General features: G+C 41.1%; 1 protein-coding gene and 1 pseudogene across 1 annotated transcript in view; one reads left to right on the plus strand and one right to left on the minus strand.

Moving 5' to 3' along the window:
* The window catches only part of LOC138040985 (testis-expressed protein 10-like), a 173,694-nt gene that overhangs the window by 86,101 nt on the left and 77,844 nt on the right, over positions 1–9,749 (plus strand). The window lies entirely within an intron of this gene.
* On the minus strand, positions 5,494–7,323 carry LOC138049515 (ankyrin repeat domain-containing protein 54-like; annotated as a pseudogene).

Consider the following 9,749-nt stretch of genomic DNA (forward strand, 5'->3'; position numbering starts at 1 on the left):
AATAAACGCAGGCGCTTATATATTAGGGCCTGGACAAACGCGAAATGTTTGGCGTTTAAACAACATCAAACATTGTTTAGTGACCAACCATTTTACCGTTTGGCCACCTTTTTTGGTGCTGTTTGATCGTGTTTGATAAAATTTGAAGGGCATCAAACATTCGATCAAAACATTTCTTTTGTTCTCGTGTTTGATGGGCGAACGTTTGTTCGTTTGGACAGCCGTATCAATCATGTTTGGCCTGAGCATGCGTACCACGCTTGCTCAACCGCTTGTATCCACGTGTGTTTTACGTATTTTTAATTTGTGACCCATAGTTCTTTGCTTGTGAAGTTTGATCAGAGTTAGATCAAACATGTTTTAACCGTTTGGTCACTCACTTCAACATCAGCATGTTTGGGCACCAAACAATGTTCGATGTTGTTTAAAGGCCAAACAATTCACGTTTGTCCAAGCCCTTAGAGGCATTCCTGAAGCTTATACATCCAAACGGAAATCGCGGGAAAACGTAAGCAAGTCACAATGGTTTTACTTCTGGTTCCAAATGGCTGAGAATTTGGCGACAGATTCAATTTTAAGCCAATTACAACAAGCGTAGCAATGCAGAAGTCAAGGACGACATTACTTTTAACACTCCATTGAAAACAGTTCGCTGTTTTCAAAAGATAGTGTGTATTTAATGCAGGAAATTCTCATTTTCAAATCTAAAAAAATTCGTCTTACATTCGCAAGTTGACAGAGGACCCTTTTTCATTTCAGCAAAGTCAAGACTTTGCCGTGTGCGGTCAAAAGACCCTAATGCTGACGACCGCCATGCTGCGAAACTGACTGCCGGAGCAATCACAATGTCAATATTTGTCCTCGTGTTAGTAACAGTTATCATTGCAAGTATCTGGGCCTGTAGACAAAGAGGGTCTTCTTTCGGGTAAGATACCTTGCCTATCTCTTATCTTGATATCTTAGTCCAATCCCGTCACGACTGACTGCTCCTGGGTTCCGGAGGGTGATTTGACCGGTAACCGGTATTCAAGCCAGCTTCATCTTATTAAAGGCCCACCTTCACCCAAAGTCATTGCGGTAGTTTGCTTTTGTTTTTCCAAATGACGACTTGTCTAAATACGTGATGTGATTGGCTAAAGGCACTCAGGTGAATCACGCGGGAAACAACATGTCAAATCCAGTCACGGTGCGCAATGACTCTTGGGCGAATGTGGGCCTTTAAGGTTGTACTCTGTGTAACGGTAGACGATTTTACTCGGCAATGGCGGCCAGCGAAGGGGTAAAAGGTTTAATGGGCTGCAAACAAGCACTTCATTTTACGACTAGCCTGTTTCAGTAGACCGAGGACTTAAGAAAGGCTGGGAGCTTGGAGTCACGTTGATAAGATATGGAGCGTTTTCACTCACGCGATCAGCGGCCATACTGGCTTATTGAAACAACAGAAATTATTTGTGAGGAGCGGGCTTAGCTCAGTCCTCGTCTCATTCCATCGACGTCTGTTTCGACTTTCCTCTGATCCGTGTATCTGTAGCTTTGAATATCGGTAAAACAGAATGGACCTCTTTAGCTTGTACGTTCCCATTTCAGACCACGTGATGTTACTCTAAGGAACAGTTTCTTTCAAATGTCGTCTAAAGCACGTGCATATGTATGCATAACTTATGAAAAAACAAAAGGAAAATTCCCTTGGGAACATCACGTGGTCTGAAATGGGAAAACAAAACGTACAAGCTAAAGAGGTCTATTGAGGGAGGAAGGGGAGTAAAAAGGTGCGCACCGAGGGCCACAAGTTTATCAGTAAACATATAACGTAGGTCTTTAATTATAAATTGAGCACAATATTAATAGAGTTTCTTGCTGCAGTTCTCATGTCATTTTTTCATGCTCCTTAGAGGATCAAACGATGCAAGTGACCTTCAGGGCAGAATGGAAGCTGGAGAAAAAAGCCCCTTTATTAAAAAAATAGAAAAGAAACAACCCATCATTAAGGTTCTTCCAGCAGTTCCTCAAGGTACACCCAGTCATCACGATAGAAGGAACGTTGATTCCACATTAAAACTGAACAGTTATAGTGGGTCGGACAAAAAAGTTTTGATTGACAACAAGAGGAGGTTTGACAAGTTACAGGGCCTGTCTGTCAGTGATAAGGACAGCAAAAGTCCTTTGCGAGATAAAATGGAAAGGAAATTTCACGCTGTTCAGGTTCTTCCAAGCTTTCCAAAGAAAAGTGCACACGAACAAGACAGAAGGAAAGTTGATTCAACAGACAGTCACAGCAAATCGAGATTTCAGAAGTTACAGGGTCTGCTTGGGGAAGATGATGAAGGCAAGAGAAAAAGCCCTTTGCTGGCTAAAATGGAAAAGAAATATAACGCCTTACAAGTTCTTCCAGTCATTCCGAAAAGCGGTGCATCTAGCAATGATAGAACAAGACTGGGTGTTACTCCATGTCCGAACAGTCGTAGCAAGTCTGATAGGAGCATTTTCATTGACAGCAACGAGAGATGCCGGGAGCCACAGAGTCTACCTGCCCATGCTAAAAGTAGTTTGGGTTTGGAAAAAAAAGAGAAAAGGGATGGCCAGTCTGACATGGACAGCAAAGTCGTATTGGCTGACACGTCAAAGCAACGTCGAATATCACTTGGTCATTCATTCACTGCTAAATGCAGTTACTCTAGCCTTAGTGAAGGTGACGGAAGCCATAGCAAATGGATATAAAGAATAAATTGGATGGTAGAAAGAAGAAACACCGCAAGTCACATGATTCCCAACTCTCCGCAAAGAGCAGTTCCTCTAGCTTTGAGGAAATTGAGACACTTGAATCAGAAATGATCAATCTGGACCAGTCAGAAGTTAAAGACACTTTGATAGAGAACATGGAGAAGAGGCGCCGTATGTCACAAGGTCTTCCAGTGTTTTCAACAAGCAGTGCATCCAGTCTGGAGGAAGACGACAACGCACAAATTGTATCAGCAGGCAATGAAGACTTGAGGAGCGAAGACAATTTGATAGACAGTATGAAGAAGAGGAGACGTATGTCACAAGGTCTCCCTCTCACAGCTGAGAGTAGTACATCCAGTTGTGAAGAAGATGGACAAGTGATATCAACAGACATACCGGAAAGTGAGATGCAGGGTCAGGTGAAAAGTGACGGCATTTTGACAGGAGGCGTGAAAAAATTTATGAGGTCAATTTTGGAAGGCGTAAAGATGACTGGGTTTCTCTTGCCTGGACAGGGATTTCCAACTTCCTCTTTAAGTAGAGCGACTAGCGACGACGACGACCTTCATGGCAAAGAGGACGATTTAGCGGACAAAGAAAAGAAAAGACACAGCGGGAAAGAGGGTGGAGAAGATTCGGATGACTCTTCGTCGTTTCATAGCTTGGATGAAGATGAAATGGATGAAAACGGATATGAAACATCATGAGTAGCGGCTACAACTTGGAAATTACGAACTGTTAGTGGACTAGATTTCACACTTTTTTATTGAAAATACCAACAGAGACAAAAATATGTGATCATTGTTTTTCTAAAGATGCCTAATTTACAGCACTGAATTATTTTACATGTAAACGTTTCGGAGTTTACATTTAGAATTAATACAATGACGTCTTTTTTTCTTACTGTACAACTCGACAGTTAGATTGTCCTGTATGATTTTTTTTAAGTGAGTAACGATATAATTTTTGAATCTGCTATCAGAACATTGCACGGTAAGAAGATCGTGAAGGTGCATGCATCTTGTTAATTGATCACAGAAACAACAGAATGCTGTTTTTTATTTTCTGTGGCGATGTTGCTTTACAAAGTGATGAAATAAAGGAACAAAAATCAATGACCATAAAGCTGTTATTTTGATGTTGCTTGATTATTCTTTAAAACAAAAGGATCTTTGCTACACGAACCTGAATGGCTTTTCCTGGAAAATCAGGATGGAGGATCAAGGATTGAGGACCTCGATCCCCGATCCGCCTTTTCCAGGAAACCAATCTGTATGTCGTCACCTGAGCTCAACGATATCTGACTCAAACAGTACCTGCAGTTCATGATGACCATTTGTGAATCAACAGAAGATCCAATAGAAGCTCTGTGATGATAATTAGTACCATAAAAAAAACTATAATGGCATGTGTCCATAATAATTTCATAGGATGTTGTTCGTCTTTGTTTTTGAGATCCTTTATTATTATCATCACCATGGATACAACTTTCAAGAGTTTTGTCTTTGATCTGTGATAACGCTGATCACCACCTTGGATTATCCATCATGCCTTTCAAGCCTGCTTTTCATTGGAACATTAACTTGTTGCAGAAGTTCATGAACTTGAAGTGCTTAACTCTGGTCCAGAGCTAGGGTTTTTTGGGTTTAAAATGTTCCTTATTTGGATGCAACGTAGCTAGCTGGTGCATTTTCTCACGCATGCAGCTTTGATCTTATTTTTGTCCATATTTGGGCATGAAATTGGTTTCCTAAAATCCCCAGCTTCCTTCCAAGGAAAAGAGTTTCAATTTTCACGCTTCATGGTCATGTGCTTCTGCTTGTTGCTAATTGGTGTTTAGCATATGTATTCACATGGGCCTTTGTGCAATTATTATTAACTTCTTACTAACCAAGCGCGAGGGCCGTGCTGGGGAATATTGGCCCGAGGTCGTGGCAGTACGGACCGAGTGCAGCGAGGTCCGTACAAAAACGACCAAGGGCCAATATTCCCCAGTACGGCTTGAGCTAGCTCAGTAAGTAGTTTATTATATGGCTTTTTAATTACCTTTTGCTTTGTTTTTGCAAGCCTGTAATCGGCCTGTGGGCATTACGGGAGAATAATGCCCTACAATTCAGTCACAATTAGCCAATCAGAGTGCGCGTTATATCGGCTACAAACACAAGCGATATAATAATAAGGATTAATCACTTGCATTTTCAAAGTTCTCCAAATTAATTGCCTCATTGAGGTGAAAACTTTGAAAATGTAAGTGAAAATAATCCTAAATTGCACCAGTGCACATTGCAAGGTGCTTATCACATAAAGGGCCAAATTTCTGAGGAAAGCCAGTTCAATGTCGTGACAAATGACAATCAACTTAACTGGCCAATCGGTTCAATGAACACTTAATCTTAAAATCACAGAAAACAGGCTTTCATTTGGTTAACGTTCAATTCAATAAATCGTTGCTGTCAACAAAAATGGTGCTTAAAATGGATTTTATATGTGGACAAAAATGAATTTAATCAGAGTCAGAATCTGGAAAAAAGATTCTCTTGTAACCTCACTTGCTCTGGCTTAAAGCAACTGTTAACCAATCAGGATCAAGTGATCATCATTGCCCTCTTGATTACTAAAAGTGAAGCTCATGAATGAGAAAAATACCCTCCATCTCAGCAAAACAGCATTCAGTAATTTTGCCCCATATGTGTCTGTGATAATTACTGTTTATTGTAAGTTGTAACAAAAGGTACTAATAAAGGGTTACTGAGTTTGTATATTTTCGTTGTGCTGACACTTGCGTTACTAGTGAAAGCCATGCCTTAAGGTGTGTCTTCCCAATAAAGTTCTGCCACTGTTACTTCATATCAATGGGTACAAAATTGAACCCTATGGATAATTCAATGAATGTTAGCAACATTCTAGGCATAGCCTTTGCTGGAAGGTTTAGATAAACTCATCGCAGTAAAACTTGCCAGTAAATCATGGACTTCATCCACCTGCAACCAGCAAATACACAAATAAAGACTTCATCAATAATCTTATCAGCAGCTACTACAAGCAACACCCAATTGGGACAAACAAAAATTACTGCATCCAACTCATCCATTTAACCTTCGGGGAAAGCTTCTTCTGGCACCAATGTTCAAACTAAAAAAAAATTCTTATACCTGGAGCCCGGGGGCGGGGGGACTCCCCCATATGCAAACAGACGGGGATGCTCGTCGGGAATTTTGAATTTAACCCCTAAAGGAGACCATCTGGGATCGGATCAAGCTTTTCATTACCCGCAAAGGAGACCAATCTGGGCTGTGGCTTAAGCCAATCTTGACCCCTAAAAACCAGTTACAAAGAAAATGTGACTTCTGTTTCTCTTCGCGTAATTCTGTGTTTCTTCGGGGAACCCTAAACGAGACCTTGGCGGCTCAAAATATTGGCGCTTTGCCCGGAAGACCCTAAGGGGTACCAAAATCCAAAATTACAACCCTAAGCGAGACAATGAGCATCGCTGTCTGTTTCATATGGGAGCCCCCACCCCCCCCTCCCCGGACCTGGAACTGTTTTGATGTGTGACATATAACTATAAATTTTCTGCTTTTTAACCAGCTTTTACAAGTCTGTATAGCATAGTTCATGTAAAGCTATTGCATTTTTTTATTTCTTTCAGGATGGATATTAAAGGATTATTATCATCCTTATCATTATCATTATTATTATCAACACTGCTATTTCTGTATCCTCATTGCCATCCTGTTTCCTAGTTCTCCATAACTAAATTAAACTTTAAACTTTATTGAATTGTTGCATGTACAAAATAACATCAGCAACTGGAGAAGAAAACAGAACGATGTCCCAATTGATATTCAACCCCAAATATTCCAACTTAAAGCTGTTGACAAACCTTTTCAGTAGTCACAGCTTGAGAGTTTGAAGCATGTTATTCATGGTCTCCAATGTTTCCTCAGCATGTTTGTCACCAAGCCTCAGCATATATGCCTTGATTAGTTCGATAACTTGTTTTACTTCCTCACAATAAATTGATGGCTGTCCTCGAATACTCTGATCACCATGAAGAACCCTCAGCCTTGAGCAAGCAAGGTCAAGGGGTGTTTTCCCACTGAAGTCCGCTGCATCAGCACTGGCACCAGCCTGTAGAAGCACGGTCACGATTCTCAGTTGATTTGTGCATGCAGCGAGATGAAGCGGTGTATTTCCATTTAAATCGTTGGCATTTGGGTTGGCTCCATTTTCGAGAAGAATTTGCAGTGTCCGTTCATTCCATTGCGCGCGCAGCAAAATGAAGTGCAGTTCTTCTCTTTGAATCAGGGGCACAAACGCTGACTCCATGATTAATAAGCTTAAATAGAGTATCAACTTTAGATGCTGTACCGCCTCTTCAGTTTCTTTTCAGCTATTTTTCATGTCCTAATGGTTGAAAAACTTAGCTGAAGTCTGGCTTCGCAGTTTTATGCGGGATGGAAGAACTTTCCGTGCAAATTGCCCACCATATTCTTGGGTGGAATAACTGTGAGCTACTGATGAGAGAACATTGTTTATAGGTACATTGAGAAATTTGCAGAGGTCCATTGACTTTGAAGGAAGCTGTGTTTTCGTGGTCATCCGCCTCAGCCATTGGCTTTTTCACCAGACCTAACAAATGCAAATTTAAGAGATAATATTAATGTCACAGGAGCTAATGCAAACAATGATGACACACTAAGATATAATCTTATTTAAAGTTTTGGTGTGTAGTATCACCAAGTAGTTTTACGAGTTGTGTTGTATTTTGACAAGCCCGCTAAGACGAGTCAAAATACAAACAACGAGTACCAGTACTCAGTGATACTACATACAAAAAGGGATTGCCTTAACGCAGAAATCGCGCACTTTTACGGAAATAAAATTAAAAAAAAAATGCATCATCAAATTTTAATGCGTACCAGGACGCAAGGCACTGACTAAAAACTCACATATTGGTTTGCGTGTGAGCCTCTTCCTATGTAAACACGTGCAATAAAAAGTATTATTTATTATTATTTCTGCTGAGCGTGAATGCTGGCGGTTATCCTGAAGGAACTTGCCTGCCAATCTGAATTGGTTCCGATCGCAGCCTGAGCAGGACAGAAGTATTTTCCTATCTCGCTGACCACGGTCATGGTAACCAAACTACGTAAAGTGACACAGTCAGGAGAGAATACTCGTTTGCTCTCTCACCTTCTACAAATAGAATTTAGCAAATAAACATAAAGGTAATTTATGTCACATTTGGCGGCCTCATGTTGCGTCGGTCACCGTCCTTGGGGACAAAAACTGTGCCCTCTGTACGAGTATGTGTATCTCGAAGACCGCCCTCGGGCCAACAGCAAGGTTTTTCCCAATACGGACCCTCCCACCCCCTCCCCGTTGGCCTGGTGAATAACTGAAATCTATGTACAATTTCGTGCCGAATTATTTGTACTCGTTTCGTGACTTTCTTAGGTCAATAACACCTAATACAAACTACTTAATAACCGAGAGTGGAGCCCGTCATTACGGAGAAAATCCTCAATACCTGACGGCCTTGCTGTATTGATCCCGAGAGATAGCTTAGATCCGGTCAATGCGGTAGGATCGGCCCCGAGGTCTTGAGAAAGACTTGTTCCCGTAACGACCGAAATGGTCGATAGGTTATCTAAGTGTTATTATATGGCACCCAGCAACAAAAAGTAAAGCAACAAGACCAAAGCAAGCTGGCGACAGCGGCGGAACCGTGATCATGTACATCACGGTGATGCCGCGGGATTCACTGTCATTCACGTTAGTCAAATTGCAACCCCCCCAAATCAAGTGACACTGACGCGTTCTTTCGATCTAAAATAATCTTTATTTTCGTCACAATTTATTATAGCTGTGAAAAAGGTCAAGTAGAAGGGTCGGGCCCAGTCACAACAAGGGAAAAATTTGTCAAAAAATCTCTGAGAATCAAAGAACAAAAGTACATTTGTAAAAGGAAAAATGTCACCGGCCTCGTGGAAAATGAAAAACTTTGCCAGTAAATGGTCCAGGTCATCAGCCGGTACGTTCAAAATTCTTTATCGCCCTTTGCTTATTGATGACAATAGCGATGAACTGTTTTTCATGTCGCTGACTGTTTTCTTGGTGTGTTTTCACTTTTTGCTCCTTTACCACAAAGTTTCAATCTCTTCTGGTTGTTCCCTTGGTTTTCTCTGTCGCCATTTGAACTCGTTCATTATTTGTTCTCTGTCAAATCACTGTTGTCAGAAAAGTCGTACCTCCCGGAGTGATTAAAATTCACTCCCAGAGTGTTCATCCTCGTCACAACTGTCAGCCGCTACAATTTTCAGACAAAAATTAGATGTTTTTTTTAATTACCTTTTGCTTTACAGTGAGAAGATAGGCCTACAATTCAGTCACAATTAGCCAATCAGAGCACGTGTTATATGGGCCACAAAACACAAGCCATAAAATAAATACCACTTATAACTGAGAGGTAGGTCATTATGGGGAAAATCTCAGACGGTATGTAGTTTTTCTTTCAAGTTAGTGAAAAATAGTTGTACTTGTCATATTTTTTGTTGTTTTCGCCCCACGCCGTAGCTTTAGTCTCAAAGTCCTCAAAAGAGCCGTCAAGCCGAGAAAAATTTGTCATAATGCCTGGTCAGTACAAGAAACTCTTGCCCGCTCAGAAGCCAATCAGAGGTGTCTACTATTTAGCCCATCATAAAGTTGGTTAATAGCGAATGCTATTTATAGATAGCGGGGGGTGTAAATAACTGGTAGGGGACTTAGTGTACTATTGTATTCAACACACACATTGGGGGATTAAAAATACGCCTTTTTAAAACCAAGCCAGACCTACAGTATTTTACTGGTCTAATGCCAGACCAGACGATAATCATCAATGGGGAACCCCGGGAGGTCACCTGGGTAAGCACTCACTGAAAATACGATGTCCCCATTAAGTTGACCCTTTGACGTCCAAACCGGCCTAAACTGCCAGACTTAGGTATTTACTCTGTCTAACGTCAGACGATTTTACTCGTCAA

Source organism: Montipora capricornis, chromosome 1 (genome assembly GCF_036669925.1).
Source record: "Montipora capricornis isolate CH-2021 chromosome 1, ASM3666992v2, whole genome shotgun sequence".
Taxonomy (NCBI): Eukaryota; Metazoa; Cnidaria; class Anthozoa; order Scleractinia; family Acroporidae; genus Montipora; species Montipora capricornis.